The sequence below is a fragment of the Xyrauchen texanus genome, chromosome 1 (assembly GCF_025860055.1).
Source record: "Xyrauchen texanus isolate HMW12.3.18 chromosome 1, RBS_HiC_50CHRs, whole genome shotgun sequence".
Lineage (NCBI taxonomy): Eukaryota > Metazoa > Chordata > Actinopteri > Cypriniformes > Catostomidae > Xyrauchen > Xyrauchen texanus.
The window spans coordinates 20,589,445-20,601,811 of NC_068276.1; the positions used below are offsets into that span (position 1 = coordinate 20,589,445).

General features: G+C 37.3%; 1 protein-coding gene across 2 annotated transcripts in view; it reads left to right on the top strand.

Annotated features, from left to right (window-relative positions):
• The window catches only part of LOC127647531 (5-hydroxytryptamine receptor 2C-like), a 166,378-nt gene that overhangs the window by 77,622 nt on the left and 76,389 nt on the right, over positions 1-12,367 (top strand). The window contains exon 2 of one of the 2 annotated variants that reach the window (XM_052131808.1): positions 6,959-7,048. The gene's annotated coding sequence lies outside the window, so the exon portion shown is untranslated. Of the gene's footprint in view, positions 1-6,958; positions 7,049-11,914; positions 12,121-12,367 lie in introns of those variants that run through there. The other variant, XM_052131817.1, reaches the window with a different exon arrangement.

Sequence of the window (12,367 nt, forward strand, 5' to 3'; positions counted from 1 at the left end):
GCAGAAGGCAAGTCATTTTCAGTGATGAACTTAAATTTCAGTCCTTTCCTCACACAAAGCTTTTGTATAACTTTAGAAGACTTGAAACATGGGTGAATTTTTTATTCTTCATTTTGGAGAATGTTTCCTCTCTCTAAAAAGTTGTATCTGTGTCTTTATCTTTCTTAACTACCACTCTCATTCTCTCCCTTTCTTTCATCATTCACCCACTGCAGTGGAAAGTAGAAGTATTTACTGATGGGAACACACACACACACACGGGGGGTTGCTGTCAGGATCCTGGGCATATTGAGGGCTCTGGGGTGCTTTATGCCTGAGGACAGCTTTTGCCAGTATTCTTTTTTCCTGGCATGCATACGCAAACCACCAGTCTGAATAATTCATTGTAGAGATTCACTCCAGCACTGAGCAGCATTGTGCAACCAGAGCTCAGTGTTACTACCCAGTGGGGCCTTTGTCATTTCATGACCCTGCAAACTGGAAGTCTTTGACTTTGTTTTCTGGTGAGAGCAGACAGATGTTTGCACACTCTGCTTGTTTGACAGAGTGAGAGCGGTTCAGTGTATAATCCCAACAGAATAAAAGCTAGTCCTAGTAGTTGTGTTCGAAAACCTACTGTAGTGAGCTGCCAACCTAGACAACACATAGGCCCAGTTTCAGTGGTGGAAAGAGTACAGATGTTTTTTTTAACTTAAGTAAAAGTACTGCTACTTTAGAACTAATTAACTTAAGTACAATTAGAAGTTCTGAGAAATATTATGACAAGTAAGAGTAAATAAGTAGTTTGCCAAAAAAAAAAAACTCAAGTAATTGTTACAAGTTACTTTTATATTATATATAGTATACACGCTCCATTTTTACATCACAAAGACAATTTTGTTCTTGAAAGAATTTGATGCTTCCTTTCACGAAGGATGCATTAAATTGATCAAAATACTGCCAAAATCATTAATAGCAAATTATTATTACGGTTTGAAATAATTGTTTTAAGTGGTATTTATAAAAAAAATGTTTTACCTGTATTGGCAAACATACAGTATACTGTGTAACGTATTCCTTACAAAAGCATTTTAAAGTGTTAATTTGGTACTCAAGAAAATGTTTCTTATCAGAAAAATTGAAAATGGTTGCGCTATCAAATGGAAATCACAATACAGTGGGGTTTTTCCCAGGTATTGAGTGCTTAAAAGTTGCTTTACATTTGCAAGCCAATTTTTGTTTTTAAAAACAGGCAAATAGAAACACATTTCTCCTGAAATTCTATTTTCTCCTAAAGTCTATTGTTTTAGAGAGAAGAAGGCTATTCCATGCATTACTGTTTTGATAAAATAATCTCTTACCAGATTGGATGGCCCAGATGCACAACAAAAAGACAAGTAAATCACAGTCTTTAGTTTGAGAAACAGACTCCTCACAGGTCCTAAACTAGCAGCTTCTAAATGCAAAAGTCCTGCATTGCTGCAAGAGGATACTTGGACAAACAGACAGTTTTAAGAATACAACATTTATTTAAATAGAAATGGCCATTTTTAATATTCTAAATGTCTCTAAACTACACAATGTGCATTGTGACTGAAACACATTCCTATTTCAGGTTTATTCTCATTCACGTATGGCCAAGTATTTTTGGCTATTAAGTTAACATACTGTACAAAAGTAATATAATGCAATATCATAGAGGAGGAAATGTATCCTCTATGATATTGCAGCAATTATCCAGATATGGAATAAGATTAAGCAATCTGTTATCAAAACCTACATGCCAACTGAATAAAATAAGGCAAAAATAAACATTTCACCCAGTGTTTAGTGAGAGATATGATTCATTCAAACATTAAAAATAGTTGTTCTGTACATGTATTATTGTATTACATTTGTAATAATAAAGTCTTAGTGAACATTAGGGTTATTTAACATATTGAGATATTATTATTAAGTAAATTGTAGCATTTAGTTGGATTATGTGATTGTGATTTCTCATACCTTTTTTATATAACATCCATTTTTCCTCCATATTTTTAATTTCAGGGATGTTTTATATTAATTTTGGTGATATTTTTGCCTGAGACCCTGTTAATTTCCAACACTACTGGCATTGTATCTTTCTAAGGTATTTAAAAGTTTGTTTTAGACATAGAGTAGTAAGTAAACAATATGTCCCCACATATAGTATGTGTCAAACAACATTTTGATAATGTCTGGCACAGTTAAAGCATCGCCTACCTTAAAAACAAGTGAAGTTTGATCAGTGGTTAATCGTGGTCAGACGGTTCCCTCGTAACTGAATGAATGGCTTCTTCCCAGAATAAAATTATATAATCATAGTATTACAGTTCTTGCATAGTGACTGGGAAGAAAGTCTTGGAGAAACTAGAGAAGAGAGGACATATGCAACAGTTTATGAAAGCTGCTGTGCTCATGATGCTGTGCCCTGAGGGCTTCCATCGTGCCGTGCACAGCGTGTTTAGTTTATAAACAGATTTAGCGCTTATAACTTTCTTCTTCCCAAATATTCAGAAATATTTTGTATTTTTTGTACTTTGTAATTGTGGTGAAAACTGTAGCGAAGTTGAATACTTCATTTTTAATCAACTCAAGGAAAAGTACTATTAACTTAAAAAAGTAGAAAAATTTACTTAAGTACTGTAACCATTTACACCTTGTTTTAAGATGCATCTCGGGTGAGCCGATCACATGTGGTCAGGTGAGACACATCGCTGTTTATACATGGTTTCTTAAATGCATCTCTTGTGACCATTTGTGATCAGATTTCAAGGGGAGGGTTTCATGACAACATACATCAATCAATATATCTGTTTGTTAATGAATGAAAATAAACTGCAAAAAAGTAATAAAAGACAAAGAAAGAGCAAATAAATTTCTCCTAGATGCATCTTAAATTTAATCCAAGCACAGATGCAACAATTCTCCATTATTTTAGTGAGGTATGTGTACGAATGGAACTTCAAAAGTTTGTGCTTCTCATCTGTGTGTTTGTCTATGTATCCGCTTTTTCAAATTATCTGATCAGAAGTTTTTTCCCCTTTTAAATCCACTCGTAACGGCAAAGTTTAAACAGTTGATTGACAGGAAAGGGGTGGGTCTTCACTGCTGCCGGGTTTCCAAACTCCTTGAAATCCAGACATGTTGTTTGATGTGTGAGCATTTTCCCGACGAGCGAGAGACCAGTAGTGACCAACAGCCAATGAAACTGCGAGAGGAGGGGGAGGTAGCAGGAGCTCAAAAACAAAATACAACTTCAACACGTATACTATTTGTTCTCTGCAATCACAGGAATAATGTGAAACCAAGAATAAGAGGAGACAATTTTCGAGCACTGGCTGGAGCTGTTGTGCATCTAGTTGCACAAAGGTACAATAGGATAATAAGAGAAATGCTGCACCAAATGCACTTGTACCCACAAAACGTATTGAATTGAAACGTTCATTCGCCATGACACACAGTTCACATGGGCAAACTTTACATTGAGTTTCGTTCACGGAGACTCCTTTGTTGTTGTAGCTATAATATCGTAAAATACCAAACTAACAATACCAATACAAACAATCAACTGTATGAAAGCAGAATATAAAGATAAAATTGGCTTTACATCCAACTCCTTCTGCAGAACTGATAGCCCTTGCTGCTCACGTCTTTCCAAACACTGTCTCATCCAGGTGTTTTACATCTGTGTTCCTGCTCCATGCTGTTTATACACGCTGGCATTGCTATGCGAGTTTGCCGACTGTGAGTCCTGTATTGAAAACTAGGCATACCTTGTTTTGGCTAAACTCAAAACAATGTCTGCAGGTGTTAGCAGGGCTGACTTCTGAATTGCAATCTGGTACTGATTACAAATTATATGACTAAAATTGTAGTCAGTCATATAATCTCTTGGATTACATTTTAAAGTAATCTAATCTGATTGCTTTTCGAACACTTTTGGATTACTTCTGACCAAATCCTTGTTTATTTGATGTCACATCCATTTGAGTAGGATACGCTTGTACCATTTTGACTTTATAGATCTAAATATGAGAATTGATATGCTTTTGAGCATGAAATGCTTGTGTGTGTTTTATTTGCTAGTTGTCTGATTCTGACTGAAATAAAACACTTAAAATGTTCTTACTCCAGCAATTTTGGTATTACAAATACCATCAATGTGTGGTAACAGATCAGAAAAGTTACATTTTTCAAAAAGATAGAGCAAAAGCGCATTAATGTACATGTTTGAAACTGATCACTAAACTTTACAGCACAAAATGCAACCGGTTCTGCATGTATGTGTACCTTTCTGCTCAATATTCAGTGTAATTATGACATGTATTTCAGATGTGTAGGCTGCTTTAGAATGACCATTGTAAAATATTTAAAATGACAAATAATTAGAAGGATCAATAATCCAATTTACTGAGGGGTCCTGGGTAGCTTAGTGAGTAAAGACGCTGACTACCACTTCTGGAGTCGTGAGTTTGAATCATGGGCATGCTGAGTGATTCCAGCCAGGTCTCCAAAGCAACCAAATTGGTCCGGTTGCTAGGGAGGGTAGAGTCACATGGGGTAGCCACCTTGTGGTCGCTATAATGTGGTTCTCGCTCTCGGTGGGGCACCAGTGAGATGTGCATGGATGCCACAGAGAATAGCGTGAAGCCGCCACACACACTGTCTCCGCAGTAATGCTCTCAACAAGCCATGTGATATGATGTGCGGATTGACGGTCTCAGATATGGAGGCAACTGAGATGTGTCCTCTGCCACCCAGATTGAGGCGAGTCACAATGCCACCACGTGGACATAGAGTGCAATGGGAATTGGGCATTCCAAATTGGAGAGAAAAAAAACAATTCACTGCCTTTGCCTGATTAATATGTAATCAGGTAATACATAAAAGTAACTGTAATCTGATAGTATTTGAAAATGTGGTAACAAGTAATTACAAGTATTTTATTTGAGTAAATCTTATTTATCTTATTACATAATACAGATTACATGTAATCCTTTACTACCCAGCACTGGGTGTAAGTGAATTACATGCACCTCACATGAGGAGCACTATTTGTGTCACATGTGATAGAGCTGCTGTCTATGAAGATCTTATTTAGAGTTTCAAAGCAGTCACTTGAGGTTTCATTAAGGTTAGGATACTATCCAGGAGGGTTTTTGACTGTCTATGTAGGCAGAAGGGAATGAGGTTGCATGCTAGTTTTTGGAACAGAGCTGTGAGATTAAATGGGATATGGAAATGTCACGCTAGACTTATATTACTAAACAGAGCGCTGAACTGATCCAAAATTACTGTTGTTTTCATCACAACAAGAATCACACCTAAACACAGTCTAGATGATGTAATTACTCTTCATTACAAGCTGTTTTCTTGAAAACACCATACAGTCTAACTTTCAACCCTGCAGATGTTGATCAGAATGGTAGAATGTTAAGGAGTAACAGAGTATAGTGAATAAACTGTCTATAGATTGTGGGTTTAATGTCAGGCTGCTGTAGGGAAGGAATATGCCTACAACTGCTATTAACTAACAGTCCTTCTCGGCTACTGTTTTGTTATAGATTGATCATTTGTATTGACTTTTAAATCCAAATAACAAATGTCCTGCTAATGTATATACATATAGTCATGTGTATTTTATTGATTTGTGCTTTTCATTTCTATGATACTGTATGTCAAGTTCGTGTTTAATTATGATTGTTGTTAGGGTTTTGGATACACTGTTGGAATACATTTGCATTTGGGTTCATTTCGTCATCATCTTTGTCATAGCTAGCCCCAGCAACAACGTTACAGACGTTACAGGGAGAACCTTACAGAATAACTGACCACAGTATGAACCCAGCAATCCAACTGCTATGCCTATGTCAAGGGAATCATCCCCTGGAGCATTACGTGGAGGATTTCTGTGCTCTGGCCTGTTGAGTTCACTGCCAGAGTTCCACGTCATGGCCGCTAAGCCAGAGTTCCTCCTCATAGTCGTTGAGCTATTGCCATCTTTTGCCCCGGTTTTGGATACACTGTTGGAATAAATTTGCACCTGGGTTCTTTACTTATTTGTCATTGCCAGCACAAGCAACAACATTACAGAGAGAACATTACACATATAAGTAGGTTCCAAAATGATCATTTTGCCTTACCTCCCAAAGGCTCATTAATGGTTTTTTAAACTGTTTTGCGCCTGTATTACAAATGTTTTTGTCCCAGAGGCAAAGGAGTTAGCTATTTTCCTTTGCATATTTGCATCAAACAGTGCAGGTGACTATAACGCTCACATCATCAAATTTTAAGCTGGGCTCTCTGTGAATCTGCACCTGTCAGTAAAAAGAGAGTTTGTGACTTTGTTTTGTAAAATTTTTGTTGGCTCTATGCCAGGAATATGTCAGCACATAGAGTTGTGATGGTAAGACAATAAAAGAAAGTCAAAAACAAATTTTGCCTTCATAGCTCCTAGCTTCACACTTCAGTTCACTGTCAACTGAGGTGACATGTTTTCGAAGATGCGGAACAGTCACTGATAATTTCTTTAGTGAACCATTTGTCGCCATTTACCATTTAATAAGAGATAAAAACAACTATCATGCTAACAAATATTACTATTTAAACCCTGCATTATGCTGCAATTCCTAAAAAGTTACCATCATCTAGCCAACAGACTTTTATTTATTTGCCAATTTTGACTTGCATTTGTTGCTTGCAGAGTGTTATTTGTGAACCCAAATGATATTTTTGACAGTATTATTTTCTCCACTTGGAGTGATTGACATGGGAATGTAAAGAAAAGCTTAATCAAAGACGTATGATCTCGGGCCCTCTATGTTTCCTTGGGAAAATCCGTATGGTGTCTATACATTTGCACAGTAAGGATTTTATTTGTTTGCTTTAGGCCTACATTGTTTTTAAAGCCTTTAATGGCTTACCAGATACATTTGATGTTTTTCTGTGATTTCAGGTTTGCCTACAAAGGTTCCTGAGAATCAAATTCATGAATGAGGTGGTGTGCATCAGAGGTGGGACCAAGTCATAGTTTTACAAGTCACAAGTAAGTCTCAAGTCTGTGCATTCAAGTCCCAAATCAAAAGTCCAAGTCAAGTTCCACTATAAGCTTCAAGTCATAAACAATTTATGAGTGCTTTTAGCACAAATTAGTGTCCAAATATGAATTACTATATTACATTTATATCAGGAAGACTTTTAAAATTTGTTCATCACTTCCCAGTTCAATATAATTTGAGATATACTGTATATTTTCTCTAAGGGCACCGATCTATCTCAGTTCAATTTGTCTGCCTAGGGATGTGCTTGAAAGTTACAAATTTGTCTTAAACGAATATTCTGTGTTCAATACATGTTAAGCGCAGTTGACAGCATTGGTGGCATAATGTCAGTTGGTTACCACAATACTTAATTTCGACTCATCCCTTCTTTTAAAAAATTGAGGTTACAGTGAGGCACTTACAATGGAAGTGAATGGGGTCAATTTAGGAAGGGTTTAAACAGAAATTGTATATAATTTTATAAAAGCACTTACATTGATTCTTCTGTTAAAACTTGTGTATTATTTGAGCTTTAAAGTTGCTTTAATTGTCATTTTTATAGTCATGTTAGGGTTTTAGGGTTTGTTGACATTACAGTACATCGTCACGGCATGAAGTTGTTAAATTGGCTGGAATTTTACACAGAAAAGCATAGTAAGTGATTTGATCACACAAAAATCATGTTAACAAATATATTGTTTATGTCTTGGGGCTATACTTTTGAAACAGTTAGTATTTTAAAGTTCAAAAATGTGCCCAAATTCACTCCCATTGTAAGTGACTCACTATAGAGTTTTGCTTTTTTTAAAGAAAAGTCAAAATTACTTTTGGTTATAATCAATATTATGGCACAAACTGCTGACAATTGAGCATAACTTGTATTGAACCTGGAATATTCCTTTAACAAGCACAAAAATGGTACTGTCACTTTAACAAGCAACAAGCATCTCACAGACTCGCAAAGGTGCCCTGGTTCAGAGTCCTGCACGGGTCCATTTTTGGAGACCCGCCCCCGCCCGTACCCGCAAAGTTCAGCACCAGATCCGACCCGTCACCCATGATAATATCAAAATTAAATCCGCACCCGCCCAGACCCGTTAATATTTGACCCGTGCCCGCGATAACTCACACACACTAAAATCATTCCAATTAAAGTGATTTATTTTTTTATCTTGCACCTCTCTCAACATCACAATAGCCTCATGAATGGGCAAATGAAACAGGCTAAAGTGCGCTTTGTTTTGCGCCATTCAAGTAGCCTACATTGGCACCTAAATAGGCTATGGAAACTGATAACGCAAATAGACCTATTAATAAAAAATGTAAAAAAAGAACAAGAAAAAAATACAACCTATCTGAGCCTGTCGCTCACAAACAATAGCCTATGCCTTCCGGCTATCAAACGCCAAAACTTTATGGCATGTTTTGCAAGCCGCAAATCCGCTTATGATGTTATTTTCCTGATCACGTATTACACCACACTTTCTCACACATCCGATTTTGCCTTTAAAGACTCATTGTCAACAATTTTATATACTCCGCTCGCCAACTTTACTTTTACTTCATCCATAGCTACTCCTGCAATGCTCCAACTAGGCTACGAGAAGCATCAACGAAAGTCGCACAGTCGCAGTGGTGACGTAATGGGTCCAAAGGTCATATCATTGTTGCGAATGTGTAATGGTAATTTAGACACAAATATTGCACATATTTTTCATCCGCTACTACCCACCCGCAAGGTGTTCATTATCCACCCGCATCCCCGCCCGTGAATTTTAGGAATGTCACAATCCACCCGTTTCAGACACTTTTATGCGGGTACCCGCGGGTACGCGACCCGTTGCAGGACTCTGCCCTGGTTTATTAACGAGAGAGGTCTCTCTTTTTTTAGCGTATCCACGCAATTTGTGATTAAAATTAATATTTGTTTTAAATTTTGTATCTGGCTGTAAAGAATAGGAAGGATATTGAAAGACACAGACACATTATCTTTTATGGACACATTACACGGAAGACATTTTCTGTTTTAACCTCAAGCACTTTTTAACAAAAAAAAATTATTTTCCAGGTATTAAAGTACTTACATTTCTAAAAAGCTAACTTTAAGAACTTCAGGGACCTTGTGCAAACCCTGTAAACAGTGTAGAAAAGCGCAGTTTATGTCAATCAGAATTAACATATTGAAATTGTCCCATCCCTAGTAGCTAGCTAGCTAACCCAGCATACAAGGTAAGTTAATTGCTACTGAACCATAGCTGACATGTAAAAGTTAACAATCCCAACATACCTCTGTCTGTGGGTTTTCAGATGCCTCACAAAATTGGATGTGGTTGATAAAACGTCTGTAATTTTTTAACCACAGTTTCTACTTGTTGTCTATCTTGTTGTGCCTTTGATATTGTATTCTTTATATCCAAATGAAGCTACCTTTGGTATCATTTTGGCTGTATAGTCCTTCAATGCGTGATCTTTGAACTTGGTCCTACACTCGTGGAAGTTGATTAGTTGGTTGTCTATTTGGATGCACGTGGAGTGTGGAAATGCAGATTTGAGTGTTTATTGGGTAAAATGAATTGTTTATTTGCTCTGATATTTGGTTTTAGAAGGTATAAAGTCTTTCCAAGCCAAAGGGCTCGAGTCCTAGTCAAGTCGCAAGTCATTGTTGTCAAGATCTTAGTCGAGTCTTAAGTAGGGTTGCCATACATCCCTTAAAATATGGGATCGTGCCTTATTTAAAGATAAAATTATTGATTCAATACGGGATGCGATTTGTACCGTATTTATGCTGGTCAGATGATGCACAGTGAAATCGTTCCAGATCGGCAATTTAACATTGATCTATTTGCCTACGGTGGGTAAGCTACCATCTGAAAAGTTCACACATTGTGCTAAAATGTGCTAAAACTGTGGAGGGTGTGGTAAGGGAACATCTGAAAAGTTTTTTCAATATAAATGTTCAATAAGATCAAACAATTTATGAATACAACCATAAAGACAAGTACAGGAGAAGGAAAAAAATGAACAAATAAAATAAATAAAACGTAAAAATATACCTATAAACCATCCAAAATATATACAGTACTGTGCAGAAGTCTTAGGTGTTTCACAAAAGCATTTGTCTTTATATTGGTTATTTATATCTTCAGCTTTAGTTTGTCAATAGGAAATATAAATGTTAGACTCCCAATTATTACTTTTGCAAATACAAAAGATTATAATAGAAGAATAGGGAACCCTGCAACAGATGTCATGGCCCCCATAAACACATTTAATGTGTTTATTTAATTCATGTTTTAAAATTTACTTATATTTAGCAATAAAAGGTCTTGGTTACTGTCATAATCTCGAGACGTTGTGTTGATGTAGTGAGAGCTCTATTATCTTTGAGAAAAGGCCAATGAGAATTGGCGAACAGTATTTGCATGCCCCTCCCCTGGACATACGGGTATAAAAGGAGGGAAGCGTGCGTCTGTTCAGACAGGTTTTGAGCTGAGGAGCCGAGAGTAAGTGTGGCAGGCCGGAGGGCGTGGCCAGGTCGTGATCCTACACACCCGGTCCTGTATTAGGCTAATCAAGCCTCTGAGGTTTAAAGGTCGACTGCAGAGGATCGTGTGGGAGAGAGAGATCGTTAACGGACATGTCCATCATATGTGTGTTTGTGTCTTCTTTTAAGTTTATCATTAAACCATTATTTATATCGTCAAGCCAGTTCTCGCCTCCTCCTTTCCATTGATCACTTTACACTGGTGCCGAAACCCGGAAAGGAGGAGGCGAGAACCGGCTTGACGATATAAATAATGGTTTAATGATTCATGGGGGCCCTACTGCGGTGTCTGATCGGCATGAGAAAGGCAGTTGTGGGCACCGACTAAGTGATCCAGGGAGTGAGGAAACTGCTTTTTTGTGACAATGTGTGTACCATAGCCCGTTGGGGGTGCAGCAAACAAAGAAAAGTAAACAAAATATTATCCACCCGGCCCTCCACCAGGGGATACACCAGCTCCATGGCAGACGTCTCTCTCCCTGGGTTGCCCATCTCAGGAGCGCTTGGGAGCCTTCCGGGTCCTGGAGTTGTTTCGTGAGACGGGGGGCATCCGCTTCCTGCGGGGAGCTCTACACTGGGGCTGAGAGCTGGGCACGGACTGGGGCGGAGCTGACTACGTGGCAATTGCTTTCCTTAAGTAATTTGCCAATTTCTTTTCTTTTTCGTATTCCTTTTCTTTTTTCTTTTCATTTTCCTTTTATTTAACCAATTGAGAATCCCACATCACTTGCTGATAAAAGAGTGTACATTTTAAATATATACATAAGAACATGTGTATATTCTTTAAGGGATAGTTAAAATTAAAATTATCTCATCATTTACTCACCTTCATGATATCCTAGCTGTGCGTGTCTATCTTTCTTCAGCAGAACACATTTGAAGAAAAATATCTTAGCTCAGTAGGTCCTTAAAATGCAAGTCAATTGTGATTTGACTTTTGAAGCTCCAAAAATCACAGACAGTCAGCATAAACATCATCCATATTTCTCTTGCAGTTAATGTCTTCTAAAGCGATACAATAATTTTTGGTGCGAAAGAAATATAAATATTTAAGCACTTTTTAACTATAAACAATTGCTTTTGCTAAGCTTCATGAGGGCATCAAGTTCACGTGGTCTCTGCTGTGACATGTTCACTTTGGCATGTTAGAGATGTAATCTTACATTCTTCTCTCTGCTGAGACATTCCAACTCAATTGTAAACAGCATACCTCTTCCAGGTGTGACACATGCATCATTTCTCACGTGTCTCAAGCACCAACACGATTATGTCAGATAACCCTGTTGAATGGGAGTGATGATTTAGAGTAGATCTTTTTCGACCAAAAGCGATCATGTTGCTTTAGAAGATATTAATTTAACCACAAGAGTTGTATGGATGGCATTTATGTTGACTGTGATTTTTAGAGCTTCAAAAGTCGGATTACCATCCACTTGCATTTTAAGGACCTACTGAGCTGAGATATTTTTAAATTTTTCTTCAAACGTGTTCTGCTGAAGACAGAAAGTCATACACATCTGGGATATCATGAGGGTGAGTAAATGATAAGAGTATTTAAATTTGTTGGTCAACTATCCCTTTTTATGAAGGCAGTGCAATATTTGTGGTCTGCCAATACCTTTGTTGACTGGTGGTCTATATTTGTGATAGCATTTCAGATTTCCCTAATATAAATACTATAGAAAATGTATTAGCCAATGCCTACAATTAGAAAATGCCAGAAAATGTGCCATTTATTTGTCCTTGTTTATATAGTGTTCAAACACTCTCTCATAGCTAT